The sequence below is a fragment of the Procambarus clarkii genome, chromosome 81 (assembly GCF_040958095.1).
Source record: "Procambarus clarkii isolate CNS0578487 chromosome 81, FALCON_Pclarkii_2.0, whole genome shotgun sequence".
NCBI lineage: Eukaryota > Metazoa > Arthropoda > Malacostraca > Decapoda > Cambaridae > Procambarus > Procambarus clarkii.
Genome location: NC_091230.1, coordinates 19272904 through 19294584, shown reverse-complemented (window position 1 = coordinate 19294584; position 21681 = coordinate 19272904).

Sequence of the window (21681 nt, the reverse complement as noted above, 5' to 3'; positions counted from 1 at the left end):
GAGAGAGAGAGAGAGAGAGAGAGAGAGAGAGAGAGAGAGAGAGAGAGAGAGAGAGAGAGAGAGAGAGAGAGAGAGAGAGAGAGAGAGAGAGAGAGAGAGAGAGAGAGAGAGAGAGAGAGAGAGAGAGAGAGAGAGAGAAAGAAAGAAAGAAAGAAAGAAAGAAAGAAAGAAAGAAAGAAAGAAAGAAAGAAAGAAAGAAAGAAAGAAAGAAAGAAAGAAAGAAAGAAAGAGAAAGAAAGAAAGAAAGAAAGAGAGAGAGAGAGAGAGAGAGAGAGAGAGAGAGAGAGAGAGAGAGAGAGAGAGAGAGAGAGAGAGAGAGAGAGAGAGAGAAGAGAGAGAGAGAAAGAGAGAGAGAGACAGAGAGAGAGAGAGAGAGAGAGAGAGAGAGAGAGAGAGAGAGAGAGAGAGAGAGAGAGAGAGAGAGAGAGAGAGAGAGAGAGAGAGAGAGAGAAAGAGAGAGAGAGAAAGAGAGAGAGAGAAAGAGAGAGAGAGAAAGAGAGAGAGAGAGAGAGAAAGAGAGAGAAAGAGAGAAAAAGAGAGAAAAAGAGAGAAAAAGAGAGAAAGAGAGAGAGAGAGAGAGAGAGAGAGAGAGAAAGAGAGAGAGAGAGAGAAAAAGGAGACAAGTGAGGGTATACCTCCGATCTCTAGCAACAAAACTCAAAACACAGTTTAAGCCACGAATCCTATAGTTATCCCCCCTTAATGAACACAATACATCAGATGTACATTTTCTTTACAAGGATGGCCATGGTTCAACTCTCACCAGGGTTGACGTACAAAAAGCCATAGACCAAATAGCGCACCCAACGGAACACAAACAGAAACTCATTCTCAACCCCGAGTTATGTCAACACTAAACCTACCTGAAATATTCCCGGTGACAGCGTAACAAACACAGTGGACACTGTATACACACGCGAGGCTTGACTGGTGATATAAAATCTCAAAGTATACAAATTTACGAATATTTTATATTGAATAAATTATTATGTTAGTTAAAATTTTGAGCCACAGCCGAGCAACGCAAGTGTCGTGGGATCCGAGTGGGACAGGTCTGTGTACTCAGCCGTCTGTGTACTCAGCCGTCTGTGTACTCAACCGTCTGTGTACTCAGCCGTCTGTGTACTCAACCGTCTGTGTACTCAGCCGTCTGTGTACTCAGTCGTCTGTGTACTCAGCCGTCTGTGTACTCAACCGTCTGTGTACTCAACCGTCTGTGTACTCAGCCGTCTGTGTACTCAGTCGTCTGTGTACTCAGCCGTCTGCGTACTCAGCCGTCTGTGTACTCAACCGGCTGTGTACTCAACCGTCTGTGTACTCAACCGTCTGTGTACTCAACCGTCTGTGTAACTGGAGAAACGTAACCTCCTTTCATAAGTAATCTTCCCGTCACTTGCTAAACCGGTTTGACAACGACACTAGGTTGAGAGCAGACTTCTAATATATTAATCAACACAACGCAGGTGATGGTAATGACGTCATGAAAAATCCTCTGCGCAACCTTGCCACAATAGAACTGGAAGGGCTTGCTAGTCTGACCATACTGCGTCGTAGCATCCTTGAACATGGGTACCACCAGTTCCTCTACTGACAGACCTCGTAAGTTAATATATACAAGCTGCTGCATCAATCGAATCTTTTGGCATTCACACATTTTGTTGCGTACATATACATCGTGACTTGGCTGTATATTTTTGTCCTTTACAGACCAATTACGATCCAATAAACACAGTATATCAGATCTCTCTCGTCACGGATCAACAGCAAGGGTTTCAGGGAAGAAAACCTTCCCTCTCACTTACCTAACAGAGTTCTACTAAGCTGCCGCATATAAGGCAAGGGACGTGTGAGTACATCTACAAGTTACAGCCCCGCTCCTGTGCCAGGTAAGTCTACTACGGGCTCACCATATCCCGTGCTACTTGGAACTTTTTGTTCCCAGTAGCTGAATCTAAAACAACAAAAAGAACAGTGCATCTAGATTGGTGTAAGGTCGTCCGACACAGCATCACATAAGCACATCAAACAGGAAAAGCAGGCAGGAATATTCCGTGCGGGAACTCAGCAGGATAAAGAAGTGCTGCTTAAACCCTCGGGATAAAGAGAGGTGTGAAGTAGTTTCCCGAGGGTCACCACTTGGACCCTTATCGTTTTGGATACACCTGAACAATTTTCCTGAAGAGTTCGGCTCCTTCGCCTTGATAGTTGAAGATGACGTAAAACTAGTATGAAGAATACAAAGGTGAGAGAGAAACAAACTGAAAGAATGGTCTGACATAGAGCTACTGGACTTCAATGCTGAAGAAGCAGGATGATGGGACTGAGAGAAGGTTAAAGACAGTACTACCATAACAGATGAGAGGAAGGCAGCTAATAGATTTAGAAAGAGAAAATAACCCTTCCCCCTACAAGATTTTTCTCTATTTCCTGCTCCTCTTTGAAACTGGTGAGCGCCTTTTAGACAGGCTCAAGGAATACAACAGAAGTGTTGGGTGAGCAGGAGAGTCTATCTATCCATCCTGCTTCGTGGGGCATTTATATGCAAACACCACAGTGTTTCCTTCCTCAGCGCGAACACTTTGTTGCTCATGTGTCAAGAATGACACACCTCTCATGAACCCTTCACAGTCGAGACCTTCACCAACGATCAGGTGCGTGATATTCAGTGATTGTTGACCAAACCACACACTAGAAAGTGAAAGGGACGACGACGTTTCGGTCCGTCCTGGACCATTCTCAAGTCGATATTTCAGCCACGTTATTGTGACTCCTCGCCTGCATATTCAGAGATTCCTTGAAGCTCTTGGTTAGCCACCCATACTTCCCGAATTTGACAAACAGAAATAAACATAATGCTCATTACAATTACTCTGATCTGCGTACTTAGGAACACACTATGAGGAGAGTTGACCCTTCACACAGAGGAAACCTTTACACCAGACGTACAGTGTAGTGTCTTCAACCTCACACTACACACTCCCAGCAGTGTGCAGTGTGTTCTAAACCTCACACTACACACTCCCAGCAGTGTGCAGTGTGTCCTAAACCTCACACTACACACTCCCAGCAGTGTGCAGTGTGTCCTAAACCTCACACTACACACTCCCAGCAGTGTGCAGTGTGTCCTACACTCCACACCTCTACCCAATATACATCACCACAAAGTTTTACAGAACAGGTCCTCTGAAGGCAACATTATGCACTCACGACTGACCACCAGAATAATGGCCAACGAATACTCAGGCAATGTCCCAAGTTATTTCCGGAGGCGGTTCTTAAACCGATATTACCGGCCTCGGGGTGTATTGTGGTAGCTCCACACACACACACACACACACACACACACACACACACACACACACACACACACACACACACACACACACACACACACACACACACACACACACACACACACACACACAGCTGGACGAGGGGAATATACGAAACAACATGACCTCTATTCCATGGATTATGTGAGTTGGTTGTTGTTGTTGTTGTGGTCGATGTTGTTTGGGCGTCTGGATAATGAAGTTTATATTTTTTGTCAGCGGGTGTGGGAAGGAGGAAGGGGAGGTGTGGGTTGGGGAAGGGTGGAGATTGGTGGACGGTGTGAGCGTAGATGGGGAATGGATGGAAAGGGGATAGGGTAACGGTGAAGAAAAAATAGTTTAACCGAATAAAACGAAATAATATCATAACAACATAAAAATTAATGAAACTGCAGAAGGCTTATTAAAGAGACTCACATGAGGCAGCTCCTATTCATAGAATTCACAGCCTAAAAAATATGAAGTACAGTGGCCGGGAAAAAAATCCCTCGGCCACACCTCCTCCTTCTCGGCCTGAAGGAGGTGGCCGAGAAAAGCAAAATAAATCCTTGGTTCAAGAGACAATACAGAGAGCAAGGCCGCTGAGGTAATTACAGGTGTCGGCGTGGGAGCTCTTAAAGTTTCACTGCAAGTCAGGCGGTGAGTCACGAGGCACCGCCCAGCCAAGCCCACACTGACGCCCAGGCCTGGCCAAGCCTTAGCAAGAGGAGAGGAACCAGCTTACCCGCCTAGACAACGACGCAGCTTTCTAACACATTTGTTTAACCTATCAAAAACACGCGGAAGTTATTAACATTCACAGACAAGTAATGGCATTGATTCTTAAATCCTTCTGTCTTCCCCTCACTTAACGCGCACACGATGCATACATACGTACACACACACTAATGCATTCCTATGGAATGCATTAGGAAGTGATGTGGTGGAGGCTGACTCCATACACAGTTTCAAGTGTAGATATGATAGAGCCCGATAGGCTCAGGATTCTCTACACCTGTTGATTGACGGTTGAGAGGCGGGACCAAAGAGCCAGAGCTCAACCCCCGCAAACACAACTAGGTGAGTACAACTAGGTGAGTACACACACACACACAAGCGCAAACACACGCACACACAACAAAAAGCCAGAGCTGACCCACCACAAGCCCAATGAGGTGAAAATGGAGGAAATTCCTAATGTGCTGCTGACATTCAAACCCTTGTGTTGTGGGAGGTGATAGCTAGTGCTAACCCACAGTTACGTCATCTATTCATGAAACGTTTACTGTACTCATTTGACACTTTTAATACATAGATATATATATACACTAAACAGTGTTAACCTCCAACACTAACGATGCCAAAAGCCAAGATCCAAAGAATCATGCACTAAGGTGAGACCACACGGTCAAGTGAAGCCCTTACTCCAGCATTATGATCAACGTGAGGTATAACTTGTATATTTCCACCAGTGCGGTCATCAACTGGACGTGACCATAAGGTTATGTGTACGTTGAACAGGCGTAACAACGTGGCAACAACGTTGTATGTGTTGGGGATATATGTAAGAGTATCCTTACATGTACATACACAAGAGTGTATGTCTAAGTACATGGAAGGTGTATATAGTACATGTGAGTGTATATAGTACAGAGTGTACTCTATACACTCTGCCTTCACCCACCAACCCCGTGCATCTAACCCCCCCCCCCCCCGTGCATCTATGACGCAAACGTACATACACATTAACATTTGCAACTGTTAACCCGAGGGTGGGAGGAATAGGGGAGTGGCAGTGGGGGATAGGAGTGGCAAGTGGGATAGGAGTGGCAAGAGGGATGGGAGTGGGAGGGAAAAGAGAGAGCAAGCGAGCGCGAGAGAGAGACAGAGAGAGAGAAGTGAAGATGTTCACCCTGTGAGTGACCAGTTTTTACCTGCAACAACTCGACCACTCCCTCTCTGGCCCCCCAAGGTCATGTTGAGACATCTCGTAGGAGCACAGAGCATCACTCCTACCACCTGCACCATGGTCTTCTCTCGACTCATATGCTAATGAATCTCTTCATCCATCAGCGCCGACGATGAATGGAAGGAACACATCCCCTGCCTCCTGGTCTTGCTTGAGATCAAACAATAAAACATGTTCACTAATTTCTCTTTCATTTTAGACAACGATAAGTCAATATGTGAACGATATCCTGAGAGCCTAATAGGCCACTTTCCCCTGCTATGTCCTCCTGAGGGATAACACGTCGAAAACTCATTACTGAAGTATCTAACAGCTGATAACGAATGACATCAAGCATATCAGTTTATTGTGCAGCCCATTATATATATATATATATATATATATATATATATATATATATATATATATATATATATATATATATATATATATATATATATATATATATATATAAAGAGAGAGAGAGAGAGAGAGAGAGAGAGAGAGAGAGAGAGAGAGAGAGAGAGAGAGAGAGAGAGAGAGAGAGAGAGAGAGAGAGAGAGAGAGAAAGAAAGAGAGAGAGAGAGAGAGAGAGAGAGAGAGAGAGAGAGAGAGAGAGAGAGAGAGAGAGAGAGAGAGAGAGAGAGAGAGAGAGAGAGAGAGAGAGAGAGAGAGAGAGAGAATTACAAATAATGATAGAAATTGCTTGTACTGCTGTCGATGACAATATTACTAATAGATGTCATTTTGGAAATACATAAAATATATTATGATTTTAGGCTACACAGCCTAAAATGCTTTTTTCACACATATTTCACTGTATCTAGTCAGATATGAAATTTTGATTGCAAGAAATTCACATATATTATTATTAGAAATAACTTATAATATATATGATATATAACATATCATATGTAACATATATTAATAAATGATAAATGTGTTATCATTTATTGCAACATAGCACACGAGAAGGTCCAACCTGCCCCGTGACCCCTTCCTCAGCTATCTGCCCATTTTCTCGCTTTACTACTTCCTAGAAAATACAACGGTTTTGCCTTCCCAGAAACGTAGAAACCCGAGCAACCCACCTAACATATCACGGCCAATGCATAGAAAGCGTCAATATTACGTGGCTTTCATTTGTTCTAATTCAACGCTTTTTTTTCAATGGATTGGTCGATCCCGTGAAAAATGTGCCATATTTGGTAGGATGATGGGTTGCTGCTATAGTATATCTCTTAGTGGAGGATACGCTCCAGTTGGACTAGGGTTCATAGTGCGGCTGAGAGTGTTCCTTCCTTGATTTGCTGCCTTTACCAAAGGTAAAGATGTGATTTGATACTACAGATTTGGTGTTTACATACAATCATGCCAATATATGAACAGTTACGAAAGAATTTATATGGACCTAACTTATTATATTATGCTAGGCTAGTTCGCACAGCGTTTCGGATAAGTCCTAATTAGGCTATCTTGAGACGATTTGATTGAGGCTACCAAAAAATTCATTACAATTACACTGTATCCCTATTATTATTTGTATTATTATTATTATTATTATTGTTACTGTTGTTGCTTTAAAAATCAATATTATCATTACTATTGGAAAGTATTATTATTAATTTATTACAATTATTATTACTACCAGTAGTTTCCAAATTCAAATATATGTAGTTATAGAAAGGAAATCAAATAATAAGAGACCAGGGGGTTCAAACAAGGTTATTAAACAAAAGAGCCTACAGAAACGTAAATTGATGCTAACAAGTTCAAGTTCAAGTAAGTTTATTGAGACAAGAAAAAATACATCTCAAAGGGATAGAGTAGCTTAGGCTATTTTTACCCCCTAGATGCTAACATGTTGCCCAGAGTCTGCCGTCCCTTTGTGCTATGTCGACTGTTTTGCGGAAGACAGATTAACTGTCCAACCATTCCAGGCGCCGAATAGACGACTACCCTAAGCCAACCATCACAAACGTAAAATTGGTATTACCACTCAGTTTCACTTTACTAGGCTGAAATCGTGTTCAATAATGACAAAACCCACTTAGGACTCTTTGATTGATTGGTTAGAAAATGTCGAGTTATCTTATTTAATCAATACTGACACACCTTTCAAAAATCAATTGCTTGTGTTAGGCACCTCCTGCGAGGCTATATTAAGCCAGTTCTTCCAATCAGGCTGCTTTATTTACAATTTTCATCGCTGGAAACTGAACTCGCTCTACTTTGTCAATATTATTCCTCATCTATAATGGCCAAAACAATATGCAATATTCTAAATTATGATGCACCAATGAACTACACAGAGCGAAGAGGACACTCTCCTAACAAAAAGCTAGAGTTTTCATTTTTTTTAGACAGGTCCACAAGGTAGCCACAAGGTAGCCACAAGGTATCTTCTTGAGGTTATCTTGAGATGACTTCGGGGCTTTAGTGTCCCCGCGGCCCAGTCCTCGACCAGGCCTCCACCCCCAGGAAGCAGCCCGTGACAGCTGACTAACACCCAGGTACCTATTTTACTGCTAGGTAACAGGGGCATAGGGTGAAAGAAACTCTGCCCATTGTTTCTCGCCGGCGCCTGGGATCGAACCCAGAATCACAAGCCCAGCGTGTTGTCCGCTCGGCCGACCGGCTCCCGACCAAGGTAGGTAGGCCTTGTTTGCTAAAAAAAAACGTAGGTAGGTCAAAAAGGACAAATTAACATCCTGCTTGAGGTGTCGCAGGACTGGGGGTAGAGTGCTCAAAGGCAAGACTTTTTTATCTTTATTTAATAAAATACAATATAAATCATATATACATAAATTTTACAAGGTAATACTAATTACATATACAGTAGTATAATTCTCAGTAAACAAGTGTTTCACTATCACAAAACATGAACTTTAAACCCCTAAATGTTATACTTATTTTTCCTTAAATGATTTACAATATTGGAGATTATATTTACATTAATTTACAGGGGAAATTATTACATTTATATATATTTTATGTAATTCTCAGTAAACAAATTTTAAACAAAAGCAAGACATCTGGCCAGCCTATTAACATTTACTCGTCTGTGATGAGTGAAATTTAAGGATAAACAACGTTACAAAATCCTTTAAATTTGTCTGTACACTCACTTGGTAAAATCTCTGACGAGGGGTATTTTTTGTTCAGTGAACTTAAGATTTTTATTAAATGCTCACATAAAATCTGGGATTAATAATGAGTTTATGTTTTGAATAGTAGTGTACGGAGGCCGTAGAAAAAGAATTATAAATAGAAAATAGGCTGTTTCCTTTAGTTTGTGATGTTAATTTGGTTTGCATATGCTGTTCCAGCAAAAGTGCAAAATTAATATTTAATTATTCCAATTCTTTATTTTTGCTGTATAAATGCATGTAATATATGCAGTGCGTTTTAAAATATTCAGTTTTGAAAAAATACCACGAAATGTTGTTCACCAGATTATAGTGATATCTGACAAATAAACAGTTCTAAGTATATTTTGTATTTTTTCTTCAACTTTTTATATATTTTATCTTATCATAAAACATGTCTGAATTAGGTTAAAGTTTCAGGCCTAAGTATTTTAGTAGTATTATATTATTTTTTTATTAAGTAGTAGACTGTAGTAGAGTAGACTAAGTATTTTAGACTAAGTAGACTAAGTAGAGTAGACTAAGTAGTAGAGTAGACTAAGTATTTTATGTAGTAGACTTTAGTATACAATTATACACGTAGTGGCTGTGTTCTCCTTTTTGGAGATTTGGAAATGGCCATTCTAATTGATAACATTCCTGTCGTTGAGAAAATCTGTAGGCGCCGTGATGAGGATTCCAACCTATGCTCTGGGTTACTGATTTTCTCATTGATACATCATGTTAATATAATTTCTTTGTGGATTCTTGTCATTATTACACATCGTATTTTAATGTAAAAATCCCCCAGCTTCAAAGTAGGATATACTAAAAATCGCAGCGGCTGGCAAAATTTATGTGATTTTCAGATTTCTATTCATGGATTCTAAGTAAGGTTTGGTTCGACCAATTTTGTACATCTAGGCAGTGATGTGGTGGAGGCAGACTCCATACACAGTCTCAAATGTTGCTATGAACGAGCCAAATAGGCTCAGGAATCTGTATAGCAACTGACTGACGGTTGAGAGGCGAGACCAAAGAGCCGACCAGAGACCAGAGACCAGAGAGCTCAACCTCCACAAGCGGAATTATGCGAGTACACATACACACACACGAGCTCCTGAAACACAAGAGCGAACCACTTGCCACAACATCAGATCGTGTGGTGTTTAGGAATGGAAAATGTTTTTTGTTGTGTGAGACACTATGAGCTATAGTTTAGCACATTTTGTTGATGTCAAAACGTATGTATCTTTTTAGAGGACAGGTTAGTCCCATCCTACTGCATTATATATAATTATTATAATTATTGTGTATGTGTGTGAGTGTGTGTGTAAGAGAGAGAAAGAGAGATTGTTGTGGTACCACTTTCCTGAACTGCAACATTCGAGTTCTTGTCGAGGCACCGTATGGATCAACACATTACCCCAGAGTCACCTAGTAACCTCAGAGACTAGCAATTCCTCCGAGGACTGCCAGAACCACCGAATAACCCCGGAGGGTGATGGAGTGAAGTGAGCGGTTTACCCGTGTAAACCGCTCACTGGGTTACGCCATCAACCCTTTATACGTCGCGGTATACACTTCTCCATCCCAAGTGCAAAGGAACAGACCCTCAGATCACTGTCTGCACTCCTAATGTTACTTGTTGTTGTTTTAGATTCAGCTACTCGGAACACAAAGTTCCAAGTAGCAGGGGCTACGGTGAGCCCGTAGTGGACCTACCTACCACAGGATCGCGGATGTATGATATATAAAGACCATAATTCACAGATATGACTGAACATTCACAGCGTTCCAGCTGTTACGCGGGATATGTGGAAAGTTCTATTTGGAACTTCAAAATTAGTATACTGGAGCACAGGGGGATATATTTTAGGACTGACCTTCCATTAATGAAACCAGCTTTTTCAGAAAATTAGTAATCACTGCCATGAGAGTGGTCACTGTTTGCAGGAGTCTGAGTTTAACATTTTAGACTCTTTGTGTGAATGGACGGTCTGACCTGGGAATTATGGAGACGTTATATATCTGCGCTGCGGCCTCTGAGAGAGTTTAACAGAGAGCTGCGGCCTCCAGTAAACAATAATGCGTCAACTGTCCAATTGTATACAATGTAAAATTCCATCAAGTGTTTGTTCCGCGCATGTTTTATTTGCGCGTCATTATATTCTTTAATCGTTTAGTTTCCCGTGATTTGTCTTTATGGTGCTCTTTTTTTTTAAAGTAGGATGGACCTTATAATTTTCTGTTTAATTGTGATACTAAATAAAAGAACTAGGTGTACATTATTTTATAATATATGTGTTTCTTTGTAATGTGTTACGTGGGTAATTCGATAATGATTGATTTAATTTAGTCTTGCATAGAATCTTTGAATCTTTAGGATCTTAATTGTGAGTATTATTTAGTCCTTATTGCCAATGTCGTCATCAGAACCTATTTTGTCTTATCATTACGTAAGTTGATTTTGGTATCTTTGTTATTTCTTTTTCGTGTTTTCTTTTTTAATAATTCTCCATTAAGCGACGACCTTTTTCGTCGCTTAAGAATGCAATCATGTTGTCAGTAGAAGTTCATTGTTAACTGTTAGTTTTAATTGGATATTTCTGTATTATCTGATGGTGCTCTGATCAAACAATGTAACAACAGCCTTAATGTAAGCCTGGTATGTACAAATTAGATCCGCATATAAGCTTCAGCATAGCACGTTAATACAATCTAGCTTCCATTTAACCTGTGTTTATTTATTTTTTCCTCCGAGGCACTTATACACTATTTTCCAGTATTTTTGTTTGGTATAGTTATCTTTTTCATTCTTTCCTACCCCCGCTTTTTCTTCACCTTTGTTTCGTAAGGTTTCATCCCCTATCTTGGTGGTTAGGTGACATGCCCTGGCGGATATAAGGTCAGCATACCTCGTTTCCTTCTGCATTCTCTATTTTGCTCTGATGAAGGCGAATTGAGCCGAAAACGCGTTTAATGTTTAATTTTTCATTAAAAATTTAAAATTCATTAACAATTTCATTCGTAATCTTTAATTTTTCACATGCGGTTTTTCTGTTCCAAAGATTGGCACGCAATACATTGACCTTAATGACGTTATCAAGAGAATTGCCTTCCCACCGCCTCGTGTCCACCAGAGAAAGAACTTCGATTTATTCAGGTCCAATACAATAATCCTGTGTTTCGCCCAGATGGTATCACAATATACCCTTGGAAGAATGGTAGACAGCTGTTTTGTAATACTGTACACGTGTGTATTCACGTGTATCCCAAAATCAGTCAAATCAAACATGTACAAGCAACTAGGCCATCGGTACACATTTGTCCCTAAAGTATTTAAGATTCTTGGCAGCTGGAATAAGGGTGATCATGAGCTTTCTTCCCTTTCTCAGATTCTAGACTCACTGACACTACCAAAGGCTGCTAGTTTCTTGTTTCAGTACCTCAGTGTGGGCACTTAAGGGGGGAAACGCTTACTGTGTCTTCGGTTCCTGATCGGAATCCGAGGTAATTGAAATATATATATATATATATATATATATATATATATATATATATATATATATATATATATATATATATATATATATATATATAGTGATGGGGTTGATGTAGTTATAATGAATAATCTGGTGTTCTTAGTATTAACTTGTTCCTCTCTCTGTAGGAGAGAATTAAACAATCCATGCAGGGATTGGCAGACACATGTTGTGGGCTCATGAGTTATCATGTGTTCTGTGTTGCTTTTTTAGTAGTTACTAATTTTTTTTTTAAATTTTGTCCAAGAGTGATCGTCTATGAGTGATAAAGGTTTAACAACCTTTAACCATACACTGTATTCCAACTTTAAACTTCTAAAAATGTATATAAAAGAAAAGTTTGGGAATGGTAGAAGGAAAGAACATGGAACCTGCATTGGCGAGGATAAAATGCAGTCTTGCATGAGAAAGTTTATGCCGTCCGCCGCTATTCCTCTTAAGAGCAGAGACAGATTCAAACGTCAATCAAGAGACATCTCAACCAAAGAGGTGCATTAACCAAGAGACGCATCAACCAAGAGAGGCATCAACCAAGAGACGCCTCAACCAAGAGAGGCATCAACCAAGAGACGCCTCAACCAAGAGAGGCATCAACCAAGAGACGCCTCAACCAAGAGAGGCATCAACCAAGAGACGCATCAACCAAGAGACGCATCAACCAAAGAGGCGCACCAACCAAAGAGGCACATCAACCAAGAGACGCATCAACCAAGAGACGCATCAACCAAGAGACGCATCAATCAAGAGACGTCTCAACCAAGCGGAGCAACAATCAAGAAACGCACCAATCAGGGGGATACAATGAGCACGGTCCCCCGGCCCCGCCAAACTTGTCCCGCCTGGAGACACTCATCGCCCCAGGCAAACTTGTGATAATTGACTGCTTTCCTGAGCTGCTGCTGCTGCTGGCGTGTTGTCGTGGTACCTCTTGCGACACCCTCAACCCTCGTCACAACTCCTAATGGTAATGGCCAGACGGTATTGGCCAAGAGGGCAATGGTGCGGTAACTTGTTCAAGAGTAATTGACGAGATGGAAGTGACCTCACCATTAACCACGAGGGTTAATGGTGAGAAGGTATTGCCAAGGAAGTTGGGTACTGAGCAGTATGAGGAATCCTGCTATCATTAACCACTTTTAAATCGCCTTAATGATCCGATCATCCAACAGGTGATAACTGCTTAATGGACCAAGAGTACAGAGGAATTTGATCCATTTAATTCGGATGCACTCTAACGCATTGTTCAAGAGGTGATAACACGACTCGTCAATATAGCCATACTCAACCCTCAAACACCACTTGACTCATCGACAGAGCCACACTCACCTATCAAACACCACCTGACTCATCGACAGAGCCACACTCACCCATCAAACACCACCTGACTCATCGACAGAGCCACACTCACCTATCAAACACCACCTGACTCATCAACAGAGCCACACTCACCCATCAAACACCACCTGACTCATCGTCAGAGCCACACTCACCAAACAAACCACCTGACTCATAAGCAAAGCCAAACTCACCTATGGAAGCTAAATAACCCCTTGAAGGTGTGGAGTTGCAGACTTGTGTAAACAACATAAATACAATAACAGATTGTTTTTAACCACACACAACGTACAAACCAATTGCAACAATGTCCACTGCATGACTGAAAAGGGAGGTGGTACCAAATGCCTGGAAGGAGGTACATGTCATTTGAATTTACAAGAAACAAAACAGACAGGAACCAATAAACTACAAACCAGTGTTCTTAACAAACCATGCAAAGTGAGAGACTAACAAGGAGGAAAATAATTATAAGAGTGAATTAGCTTCACATTAAAAAACCAACACTGCTAACGATACAATGACGATGAGGAACATCATGACAAGCTTGAACTTTAGGAAGCTAGGATGACTTAGATTACTTGCAGGCATGGCCTGACAAATGGCTACTAGACTTCAATCAAGATATGTGCAAAGTAACGAGGATGGGGACACGAATGAGAAGGAACGTAACCAGGAAAGTGCAAGAAAAAAGATCTTTGGGTAGACATAACACCAAATATATCTCCGGAGTCACACATCAATATTATAACATCAGCAACATGTGCTAGCTGGCGAATATTGGGACTGCCTTCAGGTGTGCCTTCATGATAAATAATCAAGCACCATCACACTCTACCAGTCATGGACACCAGCACCTCCACAGATTTGTAAAGCCAGGTGTACAGTGCACCTCGTGGACCACCACACTCCACCTCTTGCGAAACTTTGGTCTCAAATTGCTCTTGTAAGTTCTTCATTGTGCAATACTTTTTTCAATATCCTGAAGGTTTGAACTGGGTCTCCTCTATAACGCTAATATAGAGGAAACAAGGCGAGTTGGTTGTCTTAATAGTGCAATTCTTAATGATAGCATTAGCTTAATGGGTCTTCTCTACGCTCTCTCAAGCTTGTCTTCATTTTTTTGTAATTAGGAGACCAGAGCCAAGATTTATCAAGCACTTAAGTGTTCACTTACGAAATCTGTATAAGGTTTCGTGTTAAGGTTTCGTAAGTGTTCACTTTCGAAACCTGTGTTAAGGTAATTACATGTTTCCTCACCCATGTCGGCTTAGTCTGCATGTATTAAACAGTTTACGAGGTTGTCTACAACAATAATAACCTTAAATTAAGTACGACCTCGCAAACTGTTCAGTAAATACAAACTTAGCCTCCATGATCGGGGGAAAGATATACAGGTTTCGTAAGTGGACACGTAAATGCTTGATGAATCCAAGTTGATACCTGACCAACGTAGTATTAAATTATCACTCTTTCCAGCATCTTGTATATGAAATACTAAGGTTTGGAACCTAATAAATATGTCTGCTTGGTTACTCGCAGCTCTAGAGCGTACCTCAGTGTCACTAATGACCCCTTCAAGACTCTCCTTCCGTTGTCTTGGCAAAAATTGCAAACGGTCTGCATTTATGTTTAACGACAGATGGCGCTGACGCAGGATGAGGTGGTCATCCAGGAAGCAATGTGACGCAATAGTCCAAACGCAACACATTGAAAGGGTTAAGGAATATATTTTAAGAAGCCCTTCCCGTCACTCCTGTCACCTGGTACCTGTACTGAAGGTGTGTGGAGGAGCAACACTTGGTATTAAGACGTATCCAGCCCCCTCCTCCTCCCTCCATGCTATCTATCACCTGTCCTGGAAAGTGGACTCATAACACAGTTTATTAAAACTTCCTCACCCCCCCTCCCCTACCTCACCTGTCATGTTCTGGAATGAGTAAAAATGTAAATAAACGACAAACACTTGACACGTTGTTGATCCTATGATTTTTCCACCGTTGTTGCCCGCCATATATTAATAATAATTGTAAATATCTTCTTCCATCAATAAAGCAATATCAGTTACAAATTGAAAAAGATTGTAAATAAGTGTTTGAAAAATTTATGCATATGCTTTTGGTTGAGGGAGCTGGCCGGCCGAGCGGACAGCACGCTATACGTGATCCTGTGGTCCCGGGTTCGATCCCGGGCGCCGGCGAGAAACGATGGGCAGAGTTTCTTTCACTTTATGCCCCTGTTACCTAGCAGTAAATAGGTACCTGGGAGTTAGTCAGCTGTCACGGGTTGCTTCCTAGGGGTGGAGGCCTGGTCGAGGACCGGGCCGCGGGGACACTAAAGCCCCGAAATCAACTCAAGATAACCTTCCTCGGTAAAAAAACCACGTAGACGAGAAGTGTTTATTTATTCACTGATTTATTTAAATATTCATTATTTATTATAACCTTCCTGTCGGCAGTGGTGGAAAGGGTTACAGAGGCACATAATGGGTTCACGAACTGAACTGAATCAGGAACTGAACCCCATAGTTTCTCAATGGCGGATCTTGTGCCAGGCCGAGTTATGCCATTGCCTGGTTAGGTTAGGGTCAGATCCGACTCGCTAGTTATAACCAAGTTATCTCCCAAGTTCCTCAAGTAGTTCAAGTTCCACCCAAGTAGCCCTGTGTTCCTCAATACTTAGGCAGAATAAATATAACTTAGGTTTGGCATCTTGTATTCAGCAACCATCTGGAAAATGTTACTGAATCACTGTCACTTGTTGCCTATATATTCCCAAGAACTTCAGAATAAAAGAAATTGCAGTAGGCCTATTGACCCACATGCGGCAGCTCTTATTTAATATCCACCAAAACCCATTCATATATGTCTATCCTGCACTTGAAACAATCCAGCGATCCTACATCTACATCGACACTTATCGAATTTACGCCCTTTGTTTCGTGTTTTATTTTGCGTTGCTATATTTAAAACTTTTCAACAGTTCATAAACATCAATCAAGTCGTCCTTTACTCTTCATCTTTTAAGAGAATGTATATAAACATAAGTTTTTTAATCTCTCTTCGCAATGCAAGTATTTAATTCCTGGGATTAAGTTTTGTAAATCTCTCTCTGTACACGTTCATGTGAATCTATGTTCATTCAATATTAAACTCTTAGTGTATATACACCAAGAAGCTGGTGACACCTCTCGGTGTATTTATGCTTAAATGTCTTATTGCTAACGCTTTTGGAAATAAATTCCAGTAGCTTATGTATTCCCTATATTTATGTATTGATTGTATGGTATCACTACAAATCATGATTCCCAGATTGTTTTCGCAATTTCACCATTGTCCAGGTGATATCTGGTAACTAATGTTATTTCCGAATTTGAGAACCTTACATTTCCCAGCATTACTTGGCATCTGCCAATCTTTCGTCCATTTGAAAAGCATATATTGATCGTCTTGTAGCAATTATGAGCCTGTCTCTTGAGTTTATTCCCCTTTCCCTATTGTTGTATCGTCCGCAAATTTGCTAATGTTGCTGTTCTATTTTAAGTCCAAGTTCAAGTCCGTTTATTGAGAAAATAAAAATACATCTCAAAGGGATAGAGTAGCTTAGGCTATTTCTACCCCCCCCCCCCATCCTAAGTCCAAATCGTTGATATATATATATATATAGTAAACAACAGAGGTCCCAGGACAGCACCTCGGGACACCACTTACAACGGTTACCTCTCTAACTTAACCCCGAGTTGGATCATTATTTTACATCCCAATAGTCTCAAAATATATTTTGTGATTCTTTAGGACGTCATTACAATTAAAAACTTGTATACAAATAAAATATAATAAAACTTTACCAGCAATGCTTTCTATAAATAGGAAATATGGTAAATAAATAATAACACTGACCGTGTGGAAATGTTTGAACACTGAACAAATATGAAGGGAACATTGCATAATATTCCGGCCGTGAAATATGCAGCAGCAGGCGGCAGAGTGCGATACATCAACATGTTTGCCCTCGTAAATTTAATACGAAGTATAAATATATATATTTTATGTTTAGCACGTGGAAGCCTGAGGCACAATCCCTGCTGTAGGAGGGTGTACATCCTGCTTGAGGAGACACCTGCAGCAGGTACACCTTGCTGGAGGAGAGAGAGAGAGAACACTTGCACATCTTCAACCCACCAAACCTCTACCATCCCTACCACAGCAAATTTTCCCCCACAAAACCCAACCACCTAGCGTCACGCTCCAGTCCTTCAACGTTACACACTCCTGGCCTCCACGTTCTTCACCACCCTCCCTGCATCCACCTCCAGGGTCAATCTGTTCCCCTTCCCCCTCCACCTACTCCTCCATCTCTGCGCGGTTGGACTTTTGGTTAAAAGCGAGGCAGCACCAAAAAAATAAAAAAGGTAGAAAAGGTGAGGCACCATCGGAAAGGTCAGAAAAAGCGAGGCAGCGCGAGGGAGGTCAAGTCGGAATTAGCTCCGCAGGGGGGCAGCCAAGAGAGTCTACTGGTGTCGGCTTTCGAGCGTTGAAATACGAGGTTTCTCGGGTGTTAAAAACCAGAGGGCCGTATAGGGAGGCGGGGGGTTCCGGGCCCAGTTTTCTCTGGGGTGGGGGGAGGGGGGCTCGACAACTCTTATTTTGCCATATTACGTCAAGGAACGGAACGTTTGGCGTTGCTGCGTTACGTCAAGGAAGGTCTGGCGCTGCTGCATTACGTCAAGCAACGTTTGTTGGTCACGTCGAATGGTATTCACGTAGCTCTCTGGGTTATACCGAAGCATCTACAAAGTACTATGATACAGAGAACTGTTAACTCTGACAATGTCAGGTCGCTTGGGAGTTATAAATGTAGAAATAACGGCCATGGGTTGACAGGAGAGGATATATAACAGCGGACCATCGAGGATTCGAACTTGGGCCAGAAAAATATTATATCGCAGTCCTACCAACCAAACGCTCATATTTTTTTCAGTCCCGAGTTCGAATCCCCGATGAACAACCTATATTAAATTATATAACCCACGATGACGTGGGTTGCAGCATGAGTGTACTCACATAGTTGTGCTTTCGGGGGTTGAGCTTCGCCTCTTTTGTTCCGCCTCTCAACTGTCAATCAACTGGTGAACAGGTTCCTGAGCCTGTTGGGTTCTAGCAAATCTACATTCCAAACTGTGCATGGAGTCTGTCTCCACCACAACACTGTCTAGTGCACTCCATTTGTTAACTATACAAGCTGACACTGAAAAAGTTCTTTCTAATGTCTCGCTTGCACTTCAGAGCCAGCAGCTCTGCCCCTGCACTCTTAATTACCTAAGTGTAGTTACAGGATGAGAGCTACGCTCGTGGTATCTCGTCTTCCCAGCACTCTTTGTCATATAACGCTTTGAAATTACTGAGGGTTTTGGCCTCCACCATCCTCTCACCAAACTTGTTCCAACCGTCTACCACTCTGTTTACAAAAGTGAATTTTCTTATATTTCTCCGGCAGCTTTGTTTAGTTAGTTTATATCTATGACCTCTTAAAGTTCCAGGTCTCTGGAATTCTTCCCTATCAATTTTATCGATTCCTGTTACTATTTTGTACGTAGTGATCATATCGCCTCTTTTTCTTGTGTCTTCTAATTTTTGCATATTTAATGCCTCTAACCTCTCCTCGAAGTTCTTGTCCTTCAGTTCCGGGAGCCACTTAGTGGCATGTCTTTACACCTTTTCCAGTTTGTTGGTGTGCTTCTTAAGATATGGGCACCGCTGCATATTCCAGCTTTGGTCTAACAAAAGTCGTGAACAATTTGTTTAGTATTTCTCCATCCATGTATTTAAAAGCAATTCTGAAGTTAGAAAGTGTAGCATAGGCTCCTCGCACAACATTCTTAATGTGGTCCTCAGATGACAGTTTTTTTTATCCAGAACCACCCCTAGATCTCTTTATCAGAATTCTTTAAAGATTTCTCACATAATTTATAGGTTGTGTGGGGTCTATGTTCTCCTAGTCCACATTCCATAACATGGCATTTATTTACATTAAATTCCATTTGCCAAGTGGTGCTCAATATACTTATTTTGTCCAGGTCTTCTTGAGGGGCATGACAATCATCTAAGTTTTTTATCTTCCCTATTATCTTAGCATCATCAGCAAACATGTTCATATAATTCTGTATTCCATCTGGTAGATCGTTTATGTAGACAATGACCATCACCGGTGCAAGAACTGAACCCTGTGGTACTCGACTTGTGACAATTCTCCAGTCTGATACATTGTCTCTGATTACTACCCTCATTTTTCTATCAGAAAATTTTTCATCCATGTTACAAGCTTACCTGTCACCCCTCCAGTTTCCAGAACAACCTCTAATGTGGAACTCTGTCGAAAGCCTTTTTTAGGTGCAGATAGATGCAGTCAACCCAACCATCTCGTTCCTGTAAAATCTCTGTGGCTCGATCATAGAAACTGAGTAAATTCGTTACACAGGATCTTCCAGATCGAAAACCATACTGTGTGATATTATATCGTTTTTCTCCAGGTGTTCTACCCATTTAGTTTTAATTATTTTTTTCCAATATTTTGACTGTTACATTTGTCAATGATACAGGTCTATAATTGAGGGGGGGGGTCTTCCATGCTGCCACTTTTGTAGATTGGAATTATGTTAGCCTTTTTCCCACACATCTGCTACGACTCCTGTACACAGGGATGCCTGAAAAATCAGTTGAGGTGGAATACTGATCTCAGGTGCACATTCTCTCAGAACCCATGGTGAAACTCCATCTGGGCCAACTGCTTTGTTCTTACATAGTTCCTTAAGCATTTTTTCCGCTTCGTCTCTAGACATCTCTATGTGCTCTATGTTGTTCTATGGAATTCTTATTGTGCCTGGTTCCCTGAAGATTTAATTTTGTGCAAACACACTTTGGAAGTTTTCGTTTAATGTTTCACACATTTCCTTTTCATTGTCCGTGAATCAGTTTCCCATTTTCAACCTCTGAATATTATCCTTTACTTGCAATTTGTTGTTTATGAATTTATAGAATAGGCCTGTTTCTGTTTTACATTTGTCCGCAATCCCTTTTTCAAAATTTCTTTCTGCCTCTCTCCTTACTGTCGTGTAGATGTTTCTCGCATCTTTGTATCGCTGGAATGTTTGGGGGTTTGGCCTCTTCCTATATTGATTCCATTTGTGTGTCTTTTTTGGCTCTGGCTTTCTCACAATTTCTGTTGAACCAATCCTGTTTCCTGGTTCTGCATCTCTGCTTTGGTATAAATGTGTTTGTGCCTTTATCATATATTTCATAAAAAATTGACGAGCAGTTCCGCTAGGTTACTCCAGGGGAAGGGAGGTTCCAATCCATACGAAGGATGGTGGAACACGTGCACCATCCAACACCATTACATCACAAACATCCTCCTCCCCTTTCCTTCTTCATCATCCTACACCACACATCGTAACTATAACCAATCACACAACACCTAGGCTACAACAAACCGAGACAATCACCTCAAAACAACCTCCCATCACCTCTTACCAACCCACAAGCACTAGGCTTCAGATGAAGTAATGGAAATCGCCTCTACCATCGTGGTATATCCTAACATTCAGTCTATAATTTCTTTAGGACCTACAGAGTCCTCCCCCTCCCTCCCCTCCACACACTCACAGTCCACCTTTATCCCATTTCTGGATTTATCATCCCTACTCCTTTTAACTCAATTACCTCCTTATACCCTTCCTCTCACATTACCCCTCTCACATTTTCTCTCTCTTATCCTTCCTGGCCTTCATTCCACAAATTGTATGCAACTCCCTCGCATCCACTAGTGTTCTCTTCCCTCACGCCTCCAACACTCCCACTCCCCTCCCCCCCTTTCTTCTTTCCTTCCCACTCTTCCATTCTTCCCCACTCCTTTCCCTTTCCCTACTGCTTGAACACCAACTGAAGGTCCAAAGATCTGGTATACTAATTGTTACTGCTGATTAACTCAAATAGAGGACACAAACACCCTGATATAACAGCAATATAATAGTACAAACTAAAATAATGAAATGAACACTAAAGCAATATTCCTCTTGAAAGATCAAATATCAGGAAAAAAAGAAAGAAAACATAGGTGGAAGCATGGTAATGCAGATCAAAGAAATATTACTTTTGAAGTTGTCAATATTGAGGACGAAAACTGCTGTGCAGGAAAAACCAACACGAATGAATGAAACAAACAAAGCTTGCACAAATATTCTCCAAAAAGTTGAGGAAACATTTCATGGATTGAGAGGAAATCTGCCAGTAATGGAAGACTACAACCATGGCTAAATTGTCTGGGAAAACAATGGATCTGAGAGGAGAGAACACGGAGAGGGAAACTGAATAAAGTAGCAGAAATTAACTTCGTAATGTACTGCGTTAAGTTGGAAA